The sequence below is a fragment of the Crocuta crocuta genome, unplaced genomic scaffold, assembly GCF_008692635.1.
Source record: "Crocuta crocuta isolate KB4526 unplaced genomic scaffold, BGI_CrCroc_1.0 scaffold25, whole genome shotgun sequence".
Lineage (NCBI taxonomy): Eukaryota > Metazoa > Chordata > Mammalia > Carnivora > Hyaenidae > Crocuta > Crocuta crocuta.
The window spans coordinates 2131678-2144794 of record NW_027532015.1 but is presented as its reverse complement, the minus strand read 5'-3'; the positions used below and the strand labels follow the sequence as shown (position 1 = coordinate 2144794).

The following is a 13117-nucleotide window of genomic DNA, read 5'->3' as shown; positions in this document are numbered from 1 at the left end:
ACTGGCTAACAATAAACAGCTGATTCCTTTTTTAAATTCTCACTGTAGCTGTTACATTTCCAATTCATAAAATCTGTATTCAGACTTTGTATACTTCTGCCAACACGTGGAGTTTTGTTTTGTTTTGCTTTTTAACATGGAACTACACACTCCACACCCCTTTCAACACAAAAGCACTACATACAAAGGAAAGGTGGCTAATCAGCTGGTCCTCCACCACCCACTTGCAGGTTTGGAAGATCTTTCCAGACTTGCCCTCCTTGGATTCTTTCCAGTGCACTAAGCCCACCTTCACCCCCCATACCCTCCATTCCTCCACATGAGTCACCGAGCCTCGGGTCCAGGATCACCAGAGCCACTGACGTGAGGCCGGCCACCTGCCTGAATGGAGGGGTGAGGTCCGCCCCAGGCACACCCCCCTTCCTAACATCGAAAATGTTTTCTTTTTGTTAATGATTATTATGCTCAGGGTGCTTCTGTTTGCTGTTTACTTCCCCTACTTGAATCAGGTGCTAGGAGACTACTCTGAATTCCGGGTCCCCTGTCTTCGTCACTGTCTTCTGTTCTGAGGCAAAGCAAGCATCCTTTCTGGCCCCAGACCCCTCAACTCACCTGCGGGAGGCCCGCTCACCTGTGTTCTGGCCCAGTGTGGACTCCTGGCCCAGCAGATAAATTCTCCCACGTATAAATTCTGATTAAAGGCCACATGCTTGCATTTACACTTCTTCTGCAAACGCTGAACACATACTTTCTGAAACTTCGGTGTTTGGTATGGTTGTCCTTTCTAAAATGGAGTTTGATCACTTCTCTTTCTAAAAGATGCAGGTTCCAACTGTGTCCAAGACTCTGATACTCTTTCAGAGAAAACGACGAAGCTTTAACATCAATAAGAAGGTCTCCTCCCTTCTGTTCTCACCCTAAATGCATTTTTCAGACCTTGCTTTCTGTGCCTGCTATAAAAGAGAAACTGAAATCCAAGGCGACAGAATTCCTGATCTAAAATCCTGAGCGGTCTCACTCAGCAGGATCCTGGAGACCGTAGAGCCCAAATTCAGAATTTTAGAATTTCTGCCTAATCTTTTCGGGAGGTTCAGCACGCTGCCAGCAGCGACCGGGCTGCCTGGGTCACGGAGCGGTGTGGAACCGGATTCTCCGCTGCTCTAAGTAAAACGATTCCGCACGGCGATTCCCAGCCCTGTCTTGCGAAGACAGTTCTTGATCTGCGGGTGGATTTTCTTTCGGACTCTGACTTATTAGAGCTATATTAACAGTTCGGCATCACAGTGGGGGGAAAGCTGTTCTTAAGCCACTGAAACATGGTTTTGTTTTCCAGGCTCCTGAAATACAGACTCCTCTTTGCCTTCTTGCTGCCGTCAGAGAAGAAAGTGAATTTGAATTATGCCTGTTACACAACGCGGGAGAAATGGGGAAATAGGCCAAAGATGTATTCTTCGTTCAAGAATTCTGTTTGCTACAGAGTATCGTGTCCAGCAAAACGCCCTCCACCAAGTTTGAAAGAAACTAATTTATTTTCCGTTTCTGCAGAGTTTACATTAATTCCCCCTGCTTACACTGTAGAATGTTTATTTTATGGGGACCAAGGGATTAAAAGAGTGTGAACTAAAAGGTACCATTTACCTCTCTGGAGTTTTCTATTTTGTCTTTGAACTGAAAATAAACATGTATCTAGAAAACCAGACAGCAAGTTTTCAACTCTAGATAAAACTCTGCTCTCTAGAGGTAACTTCACATTGGGGTGTGACCGGACAGATTTTCTGGAAAACCATGGATACAACCAGGGCTTTTAGAAACATAACGAGAAAGAAATCACACACACACACAGAAAAATCCCGTCCATTGTGAAATCTTCAGACTGTTGGAGAGTTGTAATAAATAGCTTCTGGAACACTGTGCATTTTATACACAGAACTCTTTTTCACGGCCAGTGAAGCGTACATCACTTACCTAAAAAGTAATGGGTTGATGCTCGTCTTGTCCACCCACAAATGAATATCGGCGGCCGTTAAGCTTCCAAAGGCCCAGAGGGCAAAGGAAAGTTGGCTCTTAAAGGTCAGGTATTTGGGCAGATGTTTTTCCATTTGTCCAGCCCATAATTCATCGTAAAGAATGGTCTCTGGGCTGTACCCCCTTCCTGGCAGTTACTGACCCCTGTCTGTTTCCAGTTTTTCCTACAATAACATAAAGTTATATAAAAGTTAAGACAAAACCCAGGATTCAGGAACAAACAAGAAGGGATTGTCCTCTAAGCAGTATAAGTAAAATAGTCACCATAAATATCTGAGATGTCCCCCCCCGGCGCATCCTGCAGAGTCCTTGCCATCGGATCTTTCCTGCACATTCTAATGCTGCACCCTTCAGTGACCCTGCTCAGTAGTTGTCCTGCGTATAATGTGTCTTTATGCACAATGTGATTTGTTCCAAAACATGGTTGAAACAACTAAAAAGCCTCCCCACACAAAGACTGTGTCTCAAGTATGGTTTTGCTTGGTGTTTCTAAAGGGTGTGTATGTCGCTCGCCCCTACCCCCGCCGTCGTTTATTTGGGAGTACACCTCTCCAAGTATACAATGAGCCAGTGTCTTCCATATATAGTAGCTCTTTGAAGATCTTAAGCATTCATAGGAAGCTTGTTCCTATGTGATGCACTCAATGAGCAGTCTTGCTCAGGAGTTGGTTTCTAAGCAGCTGCCTTCTGTTTTTTGATTTTTTATAATTTTCCTCTGCCGTTTAGTTTCATTTCCTATTTTTGAAAGTATTTGGGCGTGCCCGGGTGGCTCAGTCGGTTAAGCGTCTGATTTAGACTCAGGTCGTGATCTCACAGTTTGTGAGTTCAAGCCCCACGTCAGGTTCTGTGCTGACAGCTCAGAGCCTGGAGCCTGTTTCAGACTCTGTGTCTCCCTCTCTCTCTGCCCCTCCCCTGCTCACGCTCTGTCTCTTTCTCAAGAATAAATTAAAAAAAATTTTTTAAAAGAAAGTGTTTTAGGGGCGCCCGGGTGGCTCAGTTGGTTGAGTGTCCAACTTCGGCTCAGGTCATGATCTCACGGTTCGTGGGATCAAGCCCCGCATCGGACTCTGTGCTGACAGCAGCTCAGAGCCTGGAGCCTGTTTCAGATTCTGTATCTCCCTCTCTATGGCCCTCCCCTGCTCGTGCTGTCTCTCTCTCTCTCTCTCTCTCAGAAATAAATAAAACATTTTTTTAAAAAGTGTCTTAGAAACCTATATGGCAGGGGCTTTAGACCAGAGACATCTTTCCTTACCTCCTTTCGCCAGTTCACCAAAAAGAAAAAAAGAAAAGTATCCCAAACAGAGACATGGGAGAGATTTTCAGCGCTCACACTGAAGGGCCTATAATCAGGTGTTGCTAACACCCCAAACATCCCACGTGCGGCCACATTTACTCCTGTTCTGAGATTTGTTTTCTCTCGGTCACCTGCCACAGTACCCTGCTGCTGAGTGATAAGCAGTTTCCACCGACTTGGTTAATTAATGAGCTTATCAACTCCTAATGACTTGAGGCCTCCTAGACTGGAGAAGGTGTTACTTTAGGGAAGAGCTACTTACCTACCATCTCTTCGGAGGCCAAGGCCTCAGGGAAAAGAGCATACCACCTTTGACATGGTGGGTTTAGGTGAGAAATCTCAAGAAGTGTAGATGCTGATTTCTGTGTAGTTGAAATGTCAGAAACCACTGACAGACCAGAACTGGTGGGGGACCCCGTGACCCCACATGGCTCACAGACAAGTGGTTTGGCTCCCTCTCTGCTCAGGGTCCTGTGGTAGCATCACCTGCAAAGACCCAGATCAGAAGAAGCCTCCGAAAGCCCCCAGGGGACAGACACCATTGGGATTAAGTGACAGAGATGGATGCAGACTCCAGAACATAGCAGCAAGTCAATCCATTCATTTCTATTCTTTTTCTTCTATTTCTGGGGTTATTTTGTTTAACTAGGATATGCTGACCCCATTAAAATACAGGAGTATTCTTCACAATAGATATTTTAAAAGAATCTTCAGATGTGACCTTAGCCAGGGTTTTGTTTTGCTTTGTTTTGTTTGAATAATTTGCACATACCTGGGGCACCCTGGGTAGCTCTTGGTTTCGGCTCAACTCATGATCTCACAGTTGGTGAGTTCAAATCCCACATTGGGCTCTGTGCTGACAGCCATGGAGCCTATTAGTGATTCTCTCTCTCTCTCTCTCTCTCTCTCTCTCAAAAATAAACACTTATAGGGGCACCTAAGTGGCTCAGTTGGTTAAGCATCCGACTTCGGCTCAGGTCATGATCTCATGGTTCGTGGGGTCGAGCCCCGTGTCGGGCTCTGTGCTGACAGCTCAGAGCCTGGAGCCTGCTTCAGATTATGTATCACCTTCTCTCTCTGACCCTCCCCTGCTTACGTTGTCTCTCTCTCTCCCAGAAATAAATAAAATAAAAAAATTTTTTCTCCCAGAAAAAAATAAAGATTTTAAAAAATTTTAATAATAAATAAATAAACACTTATAAAAAAAGATAATTGGGGGCACCTAGTGGCTAAGCGTCCAACTTTGACTCTGGTCATGATCTTGTGGTTCATGAGTTCAAGCCCCACCTCAGGCTCTCTGCTGTCAGCACAGATCCTGCTTCAGATCCTCTGTCCCCCTCTCTCTCTGCCCCTCCTCAGCTTGTGCTCACTCTCTCTCAAAAAATAAACATTAAAAAAGTAATTAATTTAATTTAGTAAGATAATTGGGGCACCTGGGGGGCTCAGTTGGTTAAGCGTCCAACTTCAGCTCAGGTCACAATTTCACTGTTCGTGGGTTCAAGCCCTGCATCCTCTGTCTCCCTCTCTGCCCCTCCCCCACTCTCTCAAAAATAAATAAACATTTTAAAAATACTTTAAAAATAAAAAATAAAATAATTTACACACACCCATAAATAAGAGGGTATATGAAACTTACCTTATTCCAGAAAAATCCACATATACATATTTGTCCATTGCTTTTGTATAAATGTATATATGTACACAGGGATACAAGTCAACTAATAGTACAATGTTTATAGCATTTTTTACAGACCACCAATACATACCGATTGCAGATGTTGACTTCTGTGGTAGAACATTTGGTTAGTAAACAGATCTCCCCCCCAAAAAAGGCTCGTCTATAGCTACGCTTCAAACAAAGGAGAATAGAACTCAAGAGTCCATGAACGTGGATGGAGGGAAAATTACATCTTTGTTTTTACAAATCTCTAACTGTAATGCAGAATTTCCTTCAATTATGAACGCTGGCCACTAATCAACAGTAGTAAAAAAGTACTGTGTCTGCTGCCAATAGAAATCATGGATATTTTAATATTACATTGCAGTGGCTGCACATATTCAGAGTAGTGTTTTGCTCATCATGACCTCCGAATGATAGCTATTAGATCAGCCTCTGCCTTATGATTTCATGTGTAAAGTAAGAGCCACATATATTGCTATCATCCAATTTGATTACCTTTTCAATATTTTAATAATTGTATTTCACTCTCTTTGGCTTGCCTTAAACTCAAGGCATTTAACATTATTCTGAGGAGTGGTATACAGACTTCACACTGTTAAAGGGATCCACAGCACGACAAAGGTTATGATGAAATTCTAACAGCCTAAATTCGGGTTCTGAGGCAGCATTGCACTGCTCTTAGATGTGGACATGTCAGGTCATTCCTGAGAGTCCCTGCTCCATCCAGGGCCCCTGGTCTCAATCTTGAGATTCTTGTTCAGGGAGTAGTGCAGGCAATATAAAAGAAGCCTAACTCAGATGATGTAAAAAGCTCTGAAAACCATAGAATGCTGTGTCAATGTAAGAAAAGGAAATTGGGTCGCCTGGTGGCTCAGTCGGTTAAGCGTCCCAACTCTTGATTTCGGTTCAGGTCATGATCTCACGGTTCATGAGGTTGAGCCCTATGCCAGGCTCCCCACTGACAGCATGGAGGTTGCTTAGAATTCTCTCCCTCCCTCTCTGCCCCCCTCCTGCAAAATAAATTAAAAACTTAAAAATTAAAAAGCAAGGTACCTGGGTGGCTCAGTCAGTTAAGCATCCCACTTCAGTTCAGATTATGATCTCACAGTTCCTGAGTTCAAGCCCTGTATCAGGCACTCTGCTGTCAGTGCAGAGCACACTTCGGATCCTCTGTCCCCCTCTTTCTCTCTGCCCCTCCCCCTCCTGGCACTCTCTCAAAATAAATAAACATGGAAGGAAGGAAAGAGAGAGAAAGAGAGAAGAAAGAAAGAAAGAAAGAAAGAAAGAAAGAAAGAAAGAAAGAAAGAAAGAAAGAAAGGAAGGAAGGAAGAAAGAAAGAAAAAGGAAGAAAGAAAGAAAGAAAGAAAAAGAAAGAAGGAAGGAAGGAAAAGAAAGAAAAGGAAATCAGCATGGGAGTTCCATGACAGAAGGGAACTTTTGGGGCGTTCTCCACAGAATACTGGGCTTGATCAGTAAATATTTTCTGAGTGAATTCACCCATCCATTCACTGAGCACATGTCAGCCCACGTGCAGCTGCATAGGAAGTGGAGACAGAGGCAATCTTGTTGGGGACCCTGCCCTTTAACCTATAAGGTCCCCACTAACTCCGTGTAGTGAGTGTCAAAATTGACCTGAGTCATAGGAAACTGCCCCAGGTGGTGTAGGAGAAATGGTGTCAGGCCACATGCCAGTGGAGGATTTCATAAGCAAAGGTTTTAGTTGATGTCAGGAGACAATACTGAGATACATAAGTGTCAGGAGTTTCAGAAATCACGGGGCAGACTTCATGGCCTACACTGCGTCCCTGGCAGATTGCCCTCAGAGCCTACGTCACACTTAGAACCACTCTTCAAGGGTGATGTTCATGTTCAGACTTAGCTGTTGGTCAATTTGATTTGATTTGATTTCAAGCCCTTATCCCTCAAGAGATGGGCAACATTTCTGCTAAAGTCCGTAAGTGTCCTGAGAGCAAGCCAGTGTCCACAACCCTGGGCAGATACCACCGGTCACTGGAGACGGGCAGAGCTAAATAGTCAGTGTCTCCCTAATTGACAGCTACTTGGGTGATGTTACCTACCAGTGCATCATGTGCTGAACGTGCATTAAAATAACCATAGGTCCAAGAGACTATCCAAAGAACTTTTTTTTTTTTGAGAAAGAGAGAGACAGAGACAGAGGGAGAGGGAGAGAGAGAATCCCAAGCAGGCCCCATGCCCAGCCCAGCACAGCTCCCAATGTGGAGCTCGATCCTACAACCGTGAGATCATGACCTGAGCCAAAATCACGATTCAGAGTCCCAACCGACTAAGCCACCCAGGGTCTCCTCCAAAGAACCATTCTTAATGATTCCTCTTGGGCCTCCCTTCAGACCTCAGGAAGATGGCTGATTCTAGGACAGAAGGTGGATGTCATGAACCAAAAAGAATGGGGAAAATACTTGACAAAGGGGGCCATGTGGTTGAGTCATCGGCACAAAACAGAAAAGAATGAAATTCCTCCTGTGATCTCGGCCTTACCATGGTGGGAAGTCGTCCTAGGTAACCTAAGGCTCCTTCCTTTGTGCCGCGTAAGCCGTGGGACAAGGACCCCAGATCCGAAGTGTGGTCTCCCAACCGAGCATTGCTTTCCAGAGTCTGGGGCCAAGGGTGTGCTGTTTCAGCATTAATTTTTCACAGCGCAGCACTATGACTGGCCGCACCTGGTGTATTCAAGGTAAGCTAAATACACCTGAGCTAGTTGAACATAGAAATCCTCTCTGGGCAATTAGCAGACTCCCAAGCCTTTAGGCGAGTTGTACAGGTGTTTTGTTTTGTTTTGTTTTTGACCTGATCCCAGCACTACCTGCATTAGAATTACCTGAATTCTAATTACCTTGCTAACAACGCAGCCTGCCTGTTACCTTGCTAACAACGCAGCCTGCCGTCTCCAAGCACACCTAAGAAATAGGACTGTCTGGAATTCTGGGAATCCATATTCTTGACAAGTTCCCTACATTATTCTCCTGCATAGTAAAGTTTAAAATTTAACTCCAAACCCACTTTTGCATCACCACTGCACCTAGCACAATGTTTAACAACTAGATGGTGCTAAACAAATACTTGTTGAAAGAATGAGTGGGGGCACCTGGGTGGCTCAGTCGGTTGAGCGTCCGACTTCGGCTCAGGTCATGATCTCATGGTTCGTGGGGTCGAGCCCCGCATCAGGCTCTGTGCTGACAGCTAAGAGCCTGGAGCCTGTTTCAGATTCTGTGTCTCCCTCTCTCTCTGCCCCTCCCCTGCTCACGCTGTCTCTCTCTCTCTCTCTCAGATATAAATAAAACATTCAAAAATTTTTTAAAAAAGAAAGAATGAGTGAACATCCATAGCTGTCAGTCTCCTGGCCCTTTGTGGCCCCATTACCATTACGACCCCTCAATTCCTGACACCCCTTCAGAGCCAAGGAATTAAATATTTTTTCACACATGTCTCCCCTGCTCCCTCTCTAGGCCCTCAAGGCTCCCAAATGTACTCTTTCTGCCATCTTGGCAACCACAGACTCTTAGGATGGTGCAATGCACAGCAAAGAAGTTGTACGGGGCCGGTCAAGTTCAGTTCTGCCATCCCAGAATCTTGTCTAATAGTCCAGGGTGGGCGGAGCGCCTTCCCAGGCAAGGCTCACACTAAGCTCAGTAGGTTGGAGAGGATGGTCAGGCTGGGGGAGGGGGGCCGGCGAAATGAGCCCAGAAGCCATTGCAAGGATCCTGGAGGGAGGGGCCAGCCTGGCAGGAACACCTTGGGGTGGGGGTGGGGGGCGCTGTGGCAACGATGCCTTTTCCGCCCGCCGCTGCTGTCCATTGCGTGCTTTGCGTTCATTTCCCTGAACTCACACTTGATGGTGGGCTTCCCTTCTCTCTAGCCCCCTAGGTTTGTAGCTTAGTCTCCTGAAAGGCTTTGCAAATTAAGACTTTCAGAAACTTTGTCAAACCGTATTTTACCCCAGGATTCGGAGACTGCTGGCAGGTTTGTTCTGAAAACAGCCCGTGCCCCCCTCCGCTTTGGCAGGGCAGAGACCGAGGAGAGGGCTGTCATTGCCGAGACCGAGTCTGAGGTTAGAGTGTTTATGTAACAAATCAGCGAAGTTTAAATATTTCTCATGGTGTGGTTGGGGCCTCAAAGCTCTGCCCGGCACACCACCCTGAAGGTCAAATGTTTACTCAGCCCTGTGTGGGCACCTCTGCGCGAAAGGCTCATTTAAGGCCAGTTAATATTTTCAATCATACGTCACGTTGCCTGTGTATTTTACAATAAAGACGGCAAGGACGATTTTTCAACCATCAGACCACTTAAATGTGTGTGTGCACCGATGAGCAGATATATTTAAGGAATGTTCATTTGGCAAAGTCACACAATTAAGGAATTTTTCTTCCCCAATTACACGAGCCCTGATAATTTTCCTCCAAGTCAGCCTCTTGATTACCTACCCCGTCCGCCAGGCAGATTTGGTGCGCACCAGACAAACAGCTGAGACAGACGCCCCGGAGGGACAGGAAAGGCTCTCCTGGGTCCAGAACAAGCCAAGTATATGAGAAGTGATGCTTTTCAACTGCATCATGGACTTGAGAGCCAAGGAAGATTTCAGGGGCCAGAGGGGAAAAAATGCTGAATAACTCCCCCGTTCCTCCCGACGCATCTTATACTTTGGCTCCGTCACCACGTTTGCTATGCGAATTCCCAGAATATCAGACACCCCCAAACTCACATGTGAGTGCAGAAACGCATTCCAAAGGCAAACGTAAATTATTTGGAAATTTTTCATGCCACCTCGCTCACCATTAGAACAGATCGCTGAACCGACTGTAAGTTTGTGTAAACAGAAGCGACAGAAAGAGAAACCTGGACAACGAGCCACAGAGGAACAGAAAGAAATCCGCCGAAGGGCTGAGTAGTTCGGGCGGGGGGAAGCCGAGGAAGGTGGGAGGCCGTAGTTCTAAAGTGATGAGCCAGTTGGGACCGCACTGGGAGCAGCCACAGGGACAGGAGGTGACTGAAGACGAGGAGGGGCGAGATTTGGCAGAAGGAGGGAGTGCAGACGAGTCACATTGGCAGAGGAAGACGCATGTGCGGGGGGTTCTGGTTTCTGACAGATCCGAGCTCAGCGAGGCAAAAGCCACCAATGGAGCTGTCGCCAGCATGAAAAAAAGAAAGGAAGTATGCAACAGCAGCGGTGCTGAGGTCCCCCTGGGACCTGCCATTCCATCTGCTACTTTCCACCCCAGGACGGCCCGCTCCTCTGCCCAGTGAGCCGGGGGTGCAAACGTTCTTACAGGCAACTTTCTCCTGTGGCCAGTGGCAGGTCGGGAGCAAGATTATGCTGTTAAGTAGTTTGGGATTCCCCCATTTTTAAAAATTTAGAGCGTTCAAAGCAGCTAGTGAGAACACACAGATGTTAAGAGTGAAAGAATGTGGTGGGGCGCCTGGGTGGCTCACTGGGTTGAACGTCCAACTTCGGCTCAGGTCATGCTCTCGCAGTTCGTGAGTTCAAGCCCCACATTGGGCTTGCTTGCTGCTGTCAGCGCAGGGCCCGCTTCGGATCCTCTGTCCCCCTCTCTGTCTGCCCCTCCCCCGCTCACATCCCTCTCTCTCAAAAAAAACAAACATTTTTTTAAAAAAGGTAAAGGGGGCGCATGGGTGGTTCAGTTGGTTAGGCATCTGACTTCGGCTCAGGTCATGATCTCACGGTTCGTGGGTTTGAGCCCCGCATCGGGCTCTGTGCTGACAGCTCAGAGCCTGGAGCCTGCCTTAGATTCTGTGTCTCCCTCTCTCTCTGCCCCTCCCCTGCTCACACTTTGTCTCTCTCTGTCTCTCAAAAATAAGTAAACATTAAAAAAAATTTTAAGTGAGAGAATGTGAATTAGGCCCCCAAAACAGTCTGTTCACCACCACAGTGGGCTCCAAGTTAAACACACAAAGGCGGGGCGCCTGGGTGGCTCATTCAGTTAAGCGTCCAACTTCAGCTCAGGTCATGATTTCACCATTTGTGAGTTCAAGCCCTGCATTGGGCTCTGTGCTGACAGTGTGGAGCCTGGTTGGAATTCTCTCTCTCCCTCTTTCTCTGCCCCTCCCCTCCACTCAAAATAAATAAATAAATATTAAAACAAACAAAGAAACCGAACCAACCAAACCAAACAATCCCGTGTGTGGTTTGGAATGGCGATGATATTCTTGAAGATGTGTGTATTTATTTTTTTTAATTTTAAGAATTATTATTATATTTTTTTAAGGTAGGCTTCACACCTAATGTTGGGCTTGAACTCATGATCTTGAGATGAAGCATTGCCTGCTTTTCCAACTGAGCCACCCAGGAGCCCCTTGATGATGAATTTTAATTTGGTAATGCAAAGATAAGAAATACTTGGATTATTATGAAAACTATGTTAAAAATTCAGCCTTATTAGAGCCAATCTGTGGTTTTATTCTAAGAATCGGAATGTCTCCATTCTTGAGGTGATGTTTGAAACAGGGTGGGGAAAACTGGTCCTGTCTGCATCAGCATCAGCAGTTTTGTGCAAAGACCCTGGGCCCCAGGCAAGGGGGCTTTAAGGGCTTGTTTGTTTGTTTTTAATATATTTTGAGAGACAGAGAGACAGAGAGACAGAGAGAATCCCAAGCAGGTTCCGCACTGTCAGTACAGAGCCTCACATGGGTCTCGATCTCACGAACCTGTGAGATCATGACCTGAGCTGCCATCAGGAGTCGGGTGCTCAACCGACTGAACGCCCCCCCCAGGTGCCCCAACGGGGCTTTAGGACTGGGAGACCAGGGACCTGGGAGGGGAGGCCGCAGGTCCAGGCAAGTGGAGTCTGAAGGAAAGGGCACCTCCAAGACAGTCACAGTCATTGGGACAGAGTGTGGCAGGTTTTTTTTCTTTTTTTTTTTTTCTAGGAGAGAGAGAGAGAGAGACAGCGTGAGCAGGGGAGGGTCAGAGAGAGAGGGAGTCACAGACTGAAACAGGCTCCAGGCTCTGAGCTGGCAGTCAGCACAGAGCCCGACGCGGGGCTCGAACAAGTGTGGCAGTTTCTGTGTGACGTCACTCGTTGGTTCCCAGCAGGCTGCAAGCGAATCGGAGACCGTTCAGGGGGGCGGGCGATCTGGAGTTTGAGAAAGCAGGGATGTCCGAGAGCACCAGGTCCCTCTGCTGAAGGCACCTCGGAGAAGTCGTGGCAAAACCAGGTGGGCTGACAGCTCCTCGAATTTCTGTTTTCCTCTGAAACATCACAGCAAAGCTTTGTTCTTGTTTTTCAGTTTCGAGCACTTTTTCTTCCTGTGATGACTCAGTGCGTGGGGGGGGGGGCGGTGCAGGCCCCTGGGGGACCAGGAAGGACGCAGCTGTAACTTTGTAAATGGCCTCCTGGGTGTTTTGATGACTGTCTGCCCTGAATCACCCACAGCAGGTCATGTTGAAGCCGAAACGCCCTCAGCAAAAGGGTAAGAAAGTGACACTAGATTACAATCACTCACAAAGCACGCCAGGGAGGGCACTTTCTCTCCAGTCCTTTTCTAAGGGTGCCTTGAGAGGACGAGGAAGAGATTGTTCTAGAGTGGCTACCTCAGGGGAAGGCTCTGTGTCGTCAGTTCTCCTCAGAGCCCAGGTCCGGCTCCCACACAGGTCCTCCACTGAGGGCATCGGGCCTAAAAGGGGAAGCCTCTGTGGAGACACGTAGGCTAGCTCCGTGTTGGGGGTTTCCTGTCCACCAAGTCCCTGGCCTGTATCTGCACTCATGGCAGCCCGTGGTGGGGGTTCCAGCGCAGGTGGGCGATTTCCAGGGCTTTCCGGTCTTGGCTCCTCCCACCAACTCCCTTTTACCACCATTCAGACTCTAGCACATTACTGGATTCTCTGTCAGACTTGCAAATCCTCGACCAGGATACAGGATTTAAGCAGGTGGTGGATATTTTTAAGGAAAGCATCTTATTTCTTTAACTTCATAAATCATTTACTTTACGTTACTGTTGACCCCTGGACATGCTTCGGCCTGTGTGAGGTGAGTGTATCCGTCCTTCACTGCCATTTTCCACCAGGGCAAGCCATTTCTCCGATGGCCCCTGACTTCGAAGTTCTCTCTTTCTCTCGTTCCCAG

General features: G+C 47.0%; 1 protein-coding gene across 2 annotated transcripts in view; it reads left to right on the top strand.

The window, feature by feature from the left end:
- The window catches only part of MTHFD1L (methylenetetrahydrofolate dehydrogenase (NADP+ dependent) 1 like), a 173663-nt gene extending 172033 nt beyond the window's left edge, over nucleotides 1–1630 (top strand). For both annotated transcript variants that reach the window (XM_077776038.1, XM_077776037.1), the window contains one exon: nucleotides 1334–1630. The gene's annotated coding sequence lies outside the window, so the exon portion shown is untranslated. The remainder of the gene's footprint in view (nucleotides 1–1333) is intronic.
- The last annotated feature ends 11487 nt before the right edge of the window (nucleotides 1631–13117 follow it).